The sequence below is a fragment of the Patella vulgata genome, chromosome 4, assembly GCF_932274485.2.
Source record: "Patella vulgata chromosome 4, xgPatVulg1.2, whole genome shotgun sequence".
NCBI lineage: Eukaryota > Metazoa > Mollusca > Gastropoda > Patellidae > Patella > Patella vulgata.
In genome coordinates this window covers 49,186,193-49,199,803 of record NC_065882.2, presented here as the reverse complement: position 1 = coordinate 49,199,803, position 13,611 = coordinate 49,186,193, and the positions used below count along the sequence as shown (strand labels likewise).

The 13,611-nt window shown below is 39.7% G+C and overlaps 1 long non-coding RNA gene across 2 annotated transcripts; it reads right to left on the bottom strand.

Annotated features, from left to right (window-relative positions):
- Positions 1–3,384: 3,384 nt before the first annotated feature.
- On the bottom strand, positions 3,385–13,031 carry LOC126817434 (uncharacterized). 2 transcript variants are annotated; one of them, XR_007679013.2, is made up of 4 exons: positions 12,940–13,031; positions 8,247–8,370; positions 6,968–7,132; positions 3,385–3,573 (listed from the first exon to the last, which is right to left on the bottom strand). It is a non-coding gene; the product is annotated as an uncharacterized LOC126817434 (long non-coding RNA). The 2 variants fall into 2 exon arrangements; XR_007679012.2 differs by lacking the exon at positions 12,940–13,031 and adding an exon at positions 9,996–10,103.
- Positions 13,032–13,611: the final 580 nt, after the last annotated feature.

Genomic DNA, 13,611 nt, shown 5'->3' with positions numbered 1-13,611 from the left:
TTACATCAATAGGTACTTCGAGACAATCGCCTTCAACTACCAGCACAAACAGGAACAAGACAAAACAGACTTAAAAGACACCTATTAAACGCTTTACTTCATTTATTACATTGAAAACATGTGGAATAAAGCCTTGGTTTAGGGAAATATAATGTAGTTCAATTTTATCATTGTTCATCGACTACTATTACCGTCAAATGAATAGTGTCAGTCATCAATTTTAATTAACGCTTGAATGCAGTTGCAACATGGTTATATGCCCATATTTTGCATCCCAACAATCGTCTATTAAAATCCTTATATACTATTCAAAAAAAGTAGGGGATATTTGATTTTTAAGTGTTATTAAAGTCACCTAATGAAACTGACGAAGAAACAAATGACAAAATGAAATGAAGTTCACATTCATCGATTTATTCCAAATGATCGTTAGACTAAGTAAGGCACAGACTGACCATTATAAGGGTAAAATGATACCCGGGGTCAAACAGCAAAGTTACCACAGCATCACAACCAAGTCAGTAATGGGTAAATCCTCCTCTGTTTGCCAAACAAGCATTGATCCGACGTGGCATACTCCTAATGAGACGTCTAAGTTCATTTTGGTCCAGATTGTCCCATTCCTGTTGCAACGCAGCAGCAAGTTCTTGGACATTGGCAGGACGTTGTTGACGTTGACGTAACCTGTGTCCAAGCATGTCCCAGACATGCTCGATGGGGGAGAGGTCGGGACTCAGTGCTGGCCAAGGTAATGTGGTGATATTCTGTTGTTGGAGGTAACCTGTAACGATCCTGGCCCTGTGACATCTTGCGTTGTCATCCTGGAAGATGAAACGGCGGCCATGACGTCGTGCGAACGGCACAACATGGACTGCCAAGATGTTGTCCCGGTAGTACTGGCCTGTAACACGCCCTGCAACAACATGTAAAGCCGTTCTTCCAGCAACAGTGATGCCTCCCCACACCATAACAGAACCACCCCCAAATCGATCATGTCTGATGACGTTAACGTCTTGGAAGCGCTCGTTTCGACGACGCCACACCCTCCTACGTCTGTCCAAAAAATCAACAGTGAACCTTGACTCATCTGAAAACATCACATTGCTCCAGCGTCGATTATCCCAGTGTTGACGATCCCTACACCAACGACGTCTTGCCTGAATGTGATGATCTCTCAAACAAGGGATCACGCGAGGACGTCGGGCGCGAAGGTGACCCCTATGCAGTCGATTCCGAATCGTCTGGCCACTCACTCTCACACCAGTGTCTGTTTGAAGACGAGCGCTGATCTGATTTGCTGTGATGACACGATTTCTCAAGGCCAAGGTACGGATAAATCGATCCTGGGCTTGAGTTGTCGCCCTTGGTCGACCTGAGCGTGGTCTGTCCTGTACAGATTGTGTATCACGGTATCTGGACCATAGCCTGCTTATGACAGACTGAGAAACATTCATCGTCCGCGCCACAACCGCCTGTGTTGTGCCGATCTGTAGCATGCCAAGGGCACGTAACCTTTCATTTTGGGTAAGCCGACGCATATCAAAATTTGTTTTCTGGTCACTAAAACAATTAAACTGATGTTTCCACCCTGGAATTCAATGCCACAATGACTGTAACATTCAAAGTCAGAGTCGTGCAAATCTTGGGTTGGACCCCCATGATGATCCCAAGCATCACCTGCATTCCATGCGGTAGCTATTGGTGCGTTTGGGCGTCACATGTAACTGGAAATGTTTCTTCTGTTAGGTTCTATAGTGACTTTTTTCGTAGTCATTTGCATATTTTAGTATTATGCCCCCAAAATCAAATATCCCCTACTTTTTTTGAATAGTATATTATTTATTCAGAATCTTGCTACCCTGTAGGAGCCACGGTGGCCGAGAAAGTTCATCGGGATTTTCCGGCGTGGTTTCCTCTTGTAAGTGGTGCAGAACGGAGGTCCCGGCAAGGACAGCTGTCTAGTCGTTCGGATGGGACGAAAACCGAGGACCCGTGTATACATTGACGTGCACGTAAAAGATCCCTTGGCAGTTGGAATTCGATGTAAGAGGCCATAGTGCCGCTGTCCGGGCAAAATTGTTCCTCATAGCACACTGTATGGCGTATGCCCGTCTTCATTAGCCCAGTAGGACGTTAAACTCCATTTCATTTTCATGATACCCTTACTCAACTTAATACAAGTCTATTCGATTATAGGGTGACCCACCATAAATAAATATCTCGACAATTACGCCACAATATATATGTATATACCAAGCCTTAAATCAGTTTCACACAAAGTCACTAAATAAACGATCATGTTGTACTTAATAAGCTATGACCATTTAATCATCTATAAATAATAGACTGAAACTGGTTCCAAGTGTCGTCCATAACATCCAGACACTTTTGAGTTAATGATAGGTTACGTGCCCTTGTTTTGAAATTAGTCTCACTTAACCAGTGTACGTCTGATTGACAGGTCGGGATAATCAAGACTTCCTTTTTACGAAACATAAAGCTGGAACAAGAAATTGAATTTAGAAACACGCACTTTAGCCAGCTCAACAATTGTTTTAAGAAACTTGTAAAAGCAAAATGAAACTACTGTTAGTATCATGTTCGTGCACATTAGCCGTGTCGAGACCAACTTTCTGTAGAGCGACGGGTCACCCTATGACGATTAGTAAGAACTTGTATGACGCCCGACACAATTATTCACCCGCATGACTAGTTCTACAGAAATGGGGGTTAACTAGTGCATCTACGTGGGCATTACTTTTATGTGCAGTGATGGACTTTGACCCTGGCAGTGGCGCTACAGCCTACTCTATTTCGTATTCAAGCTGTTGAGGGTTCTTTTAAGTGCACGCCAATGGTACACGGGACCTCGGGTTTGCGTCCCATCCGAACGACTACTCGTTGCCCCTTGCCCGGCCCTCCGTCCTGCGCCGCTGACCAGGTTGAACTACACTTAGGAACCATTGGCTAATGAATTCTATATTCGGCCGAATGCTTCGGCGAAGCGGACACACCAGGCGAATATAATTCGGCCGAATATATCAAACCTGTTTGATTCGGGCGAATCATTAGGCCGAATAACAGTGGACACACTAGGCGAATTTAGACGCCGATTGATTCGGCCAGTGTGTTCACCGCTTAATCGATTACTGGATTAAAGGATATCGACCGTTTTGTTGAGTTTTCAACCATTTTCTGCACCGCACTTATTGTGTATGCTGTAAAAAGGATGGAATCTTCGTTATGGCTAGTGGTAGGCGTATGTTAACTTTAGCGGCTAATTGTATACAACATTCAGAAAAATAGATTGGCCTAATCGAAAATTGGCAGACTTATCAAGCTGCCGGGCGCCCAAAAATATTGCAGAAACAAGGAGACAAGCTATTTTGTAACCAAACTAAATTTATTAGGCTGGGGTAAATTATTTCAAATATTCAAGTAAAGCCTTTACTAGACGTCTTCTCTTGATTCTATTCGGGTTCTCTGCTGGATGTGATCGCTTGACAGGCGAACTCGTGGAGGATGGTTTATAGGGAGCGAGTTTCGTACAGATATGTTTTCTTAGTCTAGCACCTAAAACAAATTTTAAGAAGTGTTAAATATACATATTACTTTCAATTCAACAATACTTAAATGTAGCCTAATTAATATCATGTTCATGAATTAATGAAGACGGGGATACGCAATACAGTGTGCTATGAGGGGGAATTTTGCCCGGACAGCGGCACTACGGCCTACTCTTATATCGAATTCCAACTGTCACGGGATCTTACGTGCCCGCCAATGTGTACACGGGACCTCAGTTTTTCGTCCCATCCGAACGACTAGACAGCTGTCCTGCATCACTGACAAGGGGAAACCACGCCGGAAAATCTGGATGAACTTTCTCGGGCAATGCAGGGATCGAACACCCGACCTCCTGGCTAGCGAGCCAGCGTCTTACCCACCGTGATCCCCGTCTATCTCGGATAAGGAAGGAAGTAAAAATAGCACGAACATTAAATAGCGCGGCTCTCGGAAATGGGAGCTGATTTAGCTGACGACCCTAAAAGCTCCCGACGTCCATTCTGTTTCAGTGGGTCGACTAGAGCTACAACCTTTAGAAGGGATTATCTTGGAGAAGTCTCTAAGCCTAGTACTTTCCAAAATGTATTGTTTTTAGCTTAAAACATAGAATTATATCTTATGGCTTATGGAGGTTTGTGAAAAATTGAAAATTTCACCAGTGCATGTAATGCACACCATGAAATAATTTGATGATCAAACCGAAATAAGATATATATCACTCCCTAGATTTTCAATACAACTTAGTTTCTGATAGTTTTGGTTTCGGTTTAAATATATGGGTCTAATAATTCGTTTTCGGCAAATCCACTTCCTAGTCTCCGACGATCTTTTCATCTTACCCGAGAACGTACGAGGATTCCCATCTGGTCTAGTTTTAAACTTATTAAAGGGGACAGGTAGGGGGAAGGCTATATTTGTATATAAAATAAAATGAAATGGGGTTTAACGTCTTACTGTTCTCCCCCGACTAGGCTAATGAAAACGGGCATACGCCATACAGTGTGCTTTGAGGGAAATTTCGCCCGGGTAGTATGTAGCTAGATTGCTGAAGTTTTGCTCTTTTAGATAGTAGCATTATATTAATTAATATATTTGGCTAATTAATAGATTCACACATTGTATAAAAGTAATATTGTCTAAATATGTACATAAATCAGAATGAGTGAATGAGTGACAGATTGATACATAAAAAGAATTATAATTTCGTAAATATTCAATTCTATCACGTGGGCAATTTTTACTGTAAGTGTCCACTATCCATATAAGTATTATAAGGGTGATTAACCAATCACTATAATTAATTACGTCATATTTGACCAATTAGATAAATAAACGTCCAAACCAAAACACACAAAACCATCATATTTTGAGCATTCTTTAGATGCAGCTGGATTCTAGAAAGAGAAGATGTAACAATTTCTATCAGCAGACTCGTTGCGAGTCTGCCTGGGTGGGGTGGGGTTTGCGGGCATGACTTTATTGTAACCTATTATGCATTGTACCATATCTAAGCAGCTTGATATATAAAATGTAAAAAGGAACTGTTGCATTGTTATTCCTGGTAAGACAAACGTCTTAACTACTGAGAAGACGTAAATACACAAAGTGAAGGGGAAGCAAAGACGACAAGTGAAAATGCTAGGCTATTAAGATATGTAGCAAGAAAAGATGCATGGGTTATGCGTAGGATGTGACGACCGGTTTAGTGCGTTGCCCGCTTTCCAAGTCTGACAAAAGACCCATGATACAACAAGGGACTCTATAGCCTACTCTTATATCGAATTCCAACTGTCAAGGGGTCTTTTACGTGCACTCCAATGTATACACAAGACCTCGTTTTTTTGTAGCATCCGAAGGACTAGACAGCTAGTATATTCGTATACGAGTCATTTTATTTGCTCCTCGTGTTCTGTGTTCTAATCCGACAAAGGGGGAGGGGATTTTGCGTTCTTATGTTATTGGTATTGTCTAGTGACCCCAATAACGAAGTCGAATTGGAATTACATCCCCTTCCCCACCCGTTTTGCCGATTTTATCCGAGATAGAGGATTTGGCCTTCTTAGGTTAGTGGTATGTTCTAGTAGACCAATAGTGAAACGTTTAACCAAAAATTATTTGTGTGCGGAAGTTGAATTATCTCTGGAGGGGGGAGGGGGCGTTCTTAAGGGGGGAGGGGGGGACTAAGGGTCGGGGGTCTTCTTAAATTAGCTAAGTCTCTTAACTCAATACCATCCAAAGTCTTTTACATTGAAAACATAAATTATTTGATGTTGTGATCTTACCGCGAAAAGATGACCTTCTGATATCCAATATTTAAGACAAAATAAACATTTTACCATCGGTACACGAATGTACCATGTGTTTCAGCACCATTTGTAACAAGGGACTCGAAGGACGAGGCTAGACATATTTCACAAGTCATGTCAAACGGTGACGCCACATTCTTATCTGGAGAGTATGCGCAATAAATATTATCGGTGACAATCGGTGTAGACTGAAATAACCAGACGCTAGAGATTGCCATTCGATTGAGACTTCTGGCGTTTTTCGCCGAACATAACTGATTAGAAATTAGAGTGAAACGGAAACGATTGAATGTAAATCAGTTTATATACATTCATCGTACATTCTGCGCGTTGCGACCCATTTGTGTCAATTTCTAGGTCCCAAATATTAGCGATTTAGCTCCTTTAAGCAGTGCTTTTGGTGACAACTGAGGTTGATCGACTTATTCACGAAGGTTGATCGTTGTATGCAAAAGTCGAATAAAACTGGCAATTTCGACATTCAGTCGGACCCCCCCCCCCCCCACACACACACACCCTCAAGGGAAGGGGGCCCGCAACTTAAGAATCAAGGTTTGATTTCGAGTTTCGGGCACTGCTGGGTTACTCATCATAGTAGAGATTTTGTACGTGATTTTCGAAATAACCTGAACCTAGCTCCCCTAGTACACAGAATGCTGAAAATCAACAGGGTACAATATCCTCGTCGATAGTAATGCGTAATACTAAATTTAAACAGGGTTCATCATCTCACAGTGCTAATGCCAATATGTAAATAAATCGGTTAAAAACTAGCCTCTATCGCGTTAATACGTCCAGACTGAAATCTTTAAAACTGTAGAGTGATTAAAAAGGTTCGACGTAAATGTGCGCATAAGAATGATGATAAAGCTGTTTTGGTCCGCTTTGTAACTTTCCAAAGTTCGGGGAGGAGGAGGAAGGGGGGGGGGGGGTCACACCCTACAATATGCTGATGATGGAAAGCTTTCCAAATATGTATCCCACTATGGGTGTTGAGGTCGGCTGCGCCTTTGTACATTCAGTGTATATAAGGAATCAATGACGGAATCTGAAAATTCCTAAACACGGAAAAAATAACAATTTCTGATGCTTACTTAATTGTTTTTTAATTGGGTCATACTTTGTACATGCATCTATTAAACCACTGAACACTTTCTCCATATTACTTCCCAGTTGAGCATTTTCTAGTTTCTTGGCTACTCTGCACACATAATTTAGATGATTAGCCAATCTGGCTGGTCCAATTCGAATTGCTCTTCCTGAAAATATTTATGTTAGTATATAAGTTGCGTACGGTGATATTCCGACTTGGATTCATTCGGATTTAAAACAGGTCCACCGATAGCGAACATTATATAATATAGATCGATGAAATTACAATTCAACATTCGAAGTACTGAATAGAATATTTCTAACACAATGTTGTACTTTGTATATTGACGAATTTGTATTTACGGATCGTGGAATAGTTTAAAAGATTGCTCTTGCAAATATCGGATTCAGTTTTTAATTTTAGTAAACCGGTTACGTAGTTGCCGGGAAAAAGCTGCCCAATCAGTATAATAGATTTGATTATTGCAAAGCGATTAATCGGGTTATTAACCCTCAGTTATAACACCCCAATTAAATTTTAAACCAAAGCCTTTAGTTTGCAGGACTACATGTACGTCATGCAGACGGCAATTCTATAAGGCCACAAGTTTTAAAGTTTCGCCTGCTTTGTTGATTCTCCGTTGAAATGAAATGGGGTTTAACGCACCACTTTTCTGCACCGACTTTGCTAATGAAGCTGCGCATACCTCATACAGTGTGATATGAAGGAAATCTTGCCAACTGTCAGTGTGTACACGGGACCTCAAACGACTAGACGCTGTCCTACTAAGGAAAAACCGCGCTAAAAAATCCTGGGGAACTTTCTCAGCTAGCACCGGTTGGTCAGCCAGCACCCTACTCACTGAGCCACCGCGGCTCCTAATTCTCCATTTATAATAAATTTCTGGCATATGGTTATTTTTCCGATCACTAAGATGATGGGTTTTGTAATGGTATCCATAGCAACATATCTAGAAAACCCAGTAGCTTTTGGCGCCATGTCCTAAATACCTGAGACGTCACTCGGGTGTGTGGAATTTTCATTTTTTTTATAACTTTGTGTGGATATGGATCAAACGACAAGACTTACTAAATTTAAAGCCCCAACATGCCATAATAGAACTTAAATGGCATAAAAAGGGCCATGGCGATTCGGGATCTGAAAATATTTATATTTGACTTTGTTAACCGATATGATTTGAGACAGTTCTAAACGAGTTTAATTTAGTGTTATTAAAAATATGAATTTGATATGGGTCTTAAGCCCTTTAAAATACTTACGGTTTAAACCAAAAGGATAAACAAAATCTCCACCACCGCTTTGTCTCTTATTACGGTGTTGGTCCAAATTAATTGTCAGAACAAAACTTGGTAAAACCACCAAAATATAAAGTGAAACCATAATCTGAAAGAATATGAAAAATTCCTTAGCTATCTGTATCTATAAATAAGCCCTAATTGAGATTTAGGCTTTTAATCAATTTCTGATTTTTAAAAATCAAACAAAAAAGGCTAAAGTTATTATAAAAGTATATTTTGATATGATCTCTCGAGTTAATCCCATTTGGAATTTAGTTCAGAAAATTTTCTTCCACAAACTCAAATCGCAACCTTTCATAAAAGCATTCGGGAAATGCCATATTTTGTCTATGTATTACCTGTGACAATTGCTAACTGGCCTACATTGATAGCCAATACATTTTTTTTTAAAATATGCTAAAGCAATGTCTTACCTTTTTTTCAGAACTTACGGAGGGTGATCCAAGGCAGCTCGCTTAGAGAGCTAATGGGGACAAAACAAAAATATCTTCGGAACTAAATTCTAAATACCATGGAATTACTCTTGAATATGAGAGCAATGCAATAGTGGTGTATATCTGCAGTGAAAGCAGGCCATGACACAAAATAATTGAAAACTTTAACCTATAAATTAGTTATGATATATATATTTTTTTTCAGATTTCAGGGTTGGAGTTTGTTTATATTGACTTTTAGTCATTATTATATAGCAAAGTAAACGTATTTTCTCATAGAAAGACCCCTATATCAAAGGATATAAATTATATAGCCCAAATTTAAAAGTTCCAATAAATAGTTAATGGTTCGAAGGATGTTTCCTGAAAATTTGATGCCTATATCTTCAATGGTTGCTGAAATATTGTCTTCGGTCACTTCTTTGCAAATTTTGGGTCATAAAAGTGCAATAACATTCTTATTTCTTAATCGATTTTGAAACTGTTTTGGTTCCTTAAATGGGAGAGGAGGGGGTACTATTTCAGTAACGTACCTCTACCAGTTCCTGTGATCGTAGAGCCTTGAAATTTTCAGGGGGTGTTCACGGGGACTAGCCATGACCTCACACCAAATTTCAGCCGAATCGGTCAATAACTTGTTATTTTACCGTAGTTTAGCTTCTATAAGAGATAAGTTTATCCGATTTTGACGCCATTTTGTTTGTTGACTATTTAGGCTTGAATGACGTCATATGTGTATTGTGGGTTAGGATAAGGGTTAGGGTAAGGGCTAGGACCTGTAGATTTCGTCATAGTCTCAAGATATAGAAAGGGCTAGCCCTAACCCTAACTTGTTATTCGAGTCTAAACAGCCAACAAACAAAATGGCGTCAAAATCAGATAAATTTCTCTCGTTATAAGCTAAACTGCGGTAAAATAAAGAGTTATTGACAGATTCGGCTGAAATTTGGTGTGAGGTCATGGCTAGGCGGCGTGAATACCCCCTGAAAATTTCAAGTCTCTACGGTCATGGGAACTGGTAGAGGTACGTTACTGAAATAGTACCGTGGAGGGGGGGGGGGCTTGTAAATATTCAATTTTAGTCAGATTCAAAAATTTAAGAAAGCTTTTGCATTGCTACATTATTTTGGATTTATACATCGGACGCGTTCGACACTCGCTGTTGAATTATGTATATAATTTGGGATTCATGAAATAATACAAGCAGTGATAATTGGGGTGATCAGGCCATTCTATGCAAGTCTGTAAATCACAAAAAAACACAATTGTAACATACCCCAACAATAATTTTATCCTGTCGTGTGAACAGTCCCAACTACTGTATTATTAGTGTTGTTTATACTAGTGCAAGAAACACGATGCCCGTGCAGTTTTCTGAGGTGGTTCAGTATAAACATATAGTTTGGGCGATTGGAAAATGGAGATGGACTTTTAAAAGACAATGTCAACATCGCCAAATTTTAACAAGTGAGAAAGAGAAAAATGGGGTTCAACGCCCACTCGATACAAACTATGTCATTTCGGGACTAACATATGGTTCAATTTTATTTCAATAATTAGCTTGCGCTTAAGGGTCTTTATCAGTGGGAGTAAACCAAAGGACCCGACGAAAACCCACGAGGTGGGACTGGCAACCCTACTCCTTGTCACGTACAACCGGGGACTCGAAATCACTCCAGTTGACTCAATGACAGACCTTGTGATACAACGCCCACGCTAACCATTCGGCCATCCACTCCCACCCACCCCTTTTTACACATGTAGTAAACTATTTTATCACCCAATAATACATTCTTCAGTAGATATCGCTTGTGTGATATATTTCATAATCTACTGCGATATCTCCTTAGGAGATATCGCTTTACATGAATTTGATTGGTCAGTTGAAAAGGAACTACTTTTTTTATTTTCAAAGAACAGTTCATTTCTTATTAAAAGTAACTTTTTTTTTATTAAAAAAGAACTATTGTTATTCAATTGACCTTGATGGAAACACTGTGTCAATATAAAGGACTTTGCAATGGTTGAATTGCTGTCAAAAAATGATGTATCACTACGCCGTAATGTTCAGTAAAAGTGAAATCTACAGCAAAAAATTATATTTATCTATTTGTGCATGTAAGAAGGGATTTGGTGATAAATAAAATCTCCTACTCGTCTGGTAGGAGATTCTCTATATATCATTACAGTAACATTGGTGTACCGAATATCAAACACACAAGTTGTCCGACAACTATCCACACGCCCACCAACTCTGATACATTGGAAAAAAAACAGCGGCTGCCGGACAGGATACGCCCACATTTTGCAAGAGATGGATAGAGAACAAGCTAAAAACCAACATGATTTTTTGTACAATCAGGGGCAATAATCCAGAAAGTTATGGCCTGAAATGTGCAAATATCAACAGGGACAGAGATCTTTGGGATAAAAAGATATGTTTTAAGTTTCATCAAAATCGGATAAAAATTGTGACCTCTAGAGGATCCACAACCTTCGCATTACACACTTCTACACAATTTGCGTACAAAGAGCGTCCATTTTGTCGGGCAGTTTCATTTCGATTTTCCCGAAATACGAATTCAACCTTCAATATGGTGGAATGGTTATGTATTTAAACTTTTTTTTTTAAATCGGGAAAAAATTGTGACCTCTAGAGAATCCGCAAGCTAAAAATGCGATTTTTCGAACAATCTGGGGCCATAATCCAAGAAGTTAAGTTCGGGTATGCGCGATTATCAAAAGGAACCAAGATCTTAGTGTGTAATGGTGATATATTCACACGTTTTTTTTTTTAAATCGGATACAAATTGTGACCTCTACAGGGACCACAAGCTAAAAACGCGATTTTTTGTTCAATCAAAGGCCACAATTCAGGAAGTTACGATCCGATATGCGCGAATATCGAAAGAAACCAATATCTTAGGGTTATAACCATGTATTTCAAGTTTCATCGAAATCATATCAAAATTGTGACCTCTAGAGGGTCCACAACCTTGATTTACCACATGTTTACACTATTTGCGTACGGGGGGCGGCCATTTTGTCCGGCAGGTTTGGCCCAATTTTCACGAAATTCGAACTCAACAAACATTACGGTGTAACGGTGATATATTCGAGCGTTTTTTTTTAAACGAATAATAATTGTGACCTCTAGAGGGACCACAAGCTAAAACGCGATGTTTCGTACAGTCGGGGGCAATAATTCAGGAAGTTATGATTCGATATGTACGAAATTCGAACTCAGACATTCTTAGGGTGTAATGGTGATATATTCAAACGTTTTTATTAAATCGGATACAAATTATGACCTCTATTGGGTCCACAAGCTAATAACACGATTTTTCGTACAATCAGGGGCCATAATTCAGGAAGTTATGGTCTGATATGCGCGAATATCGACAGGAACCGAGATCTGTGGGTTATAAACATGTATTTCAAGTTTCATCAAAATCAGATGAACATTGTGACCTCCAGAGGGTCTACATCCCTGATACACAATATTTTGACACTATTTGCGAACGATGGGTGGCCATTTTGTCCGTCAGTTTCGGTTCTATTTTTACGAAATCCGAACTCAACCATCCTTAGGGTGTAATGGTGATATATTGTAACGTTTTATTTTAAATCGGATAAAAACTGTGACCTCTATGGGGTCAACAAGTTAAAAACGAGATTTTTCGTACAATCAGGGGGCCATATTTCAGGAAGTTATGGTCCGGTATGCGCGAATATCGAAAGGGGCCGAGATCTGTGGGCTATAGACATACATTTCAAGTTTGAACCAAATCGGTTAAAAATGTGACCTCTACAGTGTTCACAAGCTAAAAACGTGATTTTTCGTACAACCAGGAGCCCCAATCCAATAAGTTACAGCAAAGAATTATTAACGCATTTAAGCGAATATTTAATGAATTAAGTGAATCGAAGACATGTCTTTAAATGGTATTTAAAATAGACCCCTTCTGGTATTATCAGCACATAGCATTTCTTCGTTTCGATGTGAATTTTCCGGTAGTTCTAACTTTTACAGCAGAATAAATAATGCGCGAAAAATAAAGGAATCCCGAGCATCAAGTTGCAGTATGCCTATTTTTTTTTTTTATGGCCTTCGCCATTTTAGAGAGAGGGAGAGACGTTGTTTAATGAAATGTAAAATGTAAATTTCAAAAAATCTGTAAATTACCAAAAAAAACCAAAACAACACAATTGTAACATACCCCAACAATAATTTTACCCTGTCGTGTGAACAGTCCCAACTATTATTAGTGTTGTTTATACTAGGGCAAGAAGCACGATGCCCGTGCTGTTTTCTGAGGTGGTTCAGTATAAATATATAGTTTGGGCGATTGGGAAATGGAGGTGGAACATTAAAAGACAATGTCAACATCGCCAAATTTTACACAAGTGAGAAAAAGAGAAATAGGGTTTACCATCCACTCGACACAAACTAGGCCATTTAGGGACTAACATATGGTTCAATTCTATTTCAATAATTCCCTTGCGCTTAGGGGTCTTTATCAGTGGGAGGAAACCAAAGGACCCGGAGAAAACCCACGAGGTGGGATTGACAACCCTACTCCTTGTCACGTACAACCGGGGAATCGAAACCACGCCAGTTGACTCAATGACAGACCTTGTGATACAACGCGCACGCGCTAACCATTCGGCCATCCGACCCCACTTTTTATACGCCCTCATTGAAATGTGGACGTATATTGCCGTCGCCCCCGTCCGTCCGTCCATCGTCCACATTTTCTTGTGAACGCTCTAACGCCAAAAGTTATCATCCAATTGTTTTAAAGTTGATATATGTTGTTTACATTAGTGAGATGAAGAAGTCTATTTAATTTTCGTTTATTACGTCTAGAGTTATGGCCCTTGTTTCACTT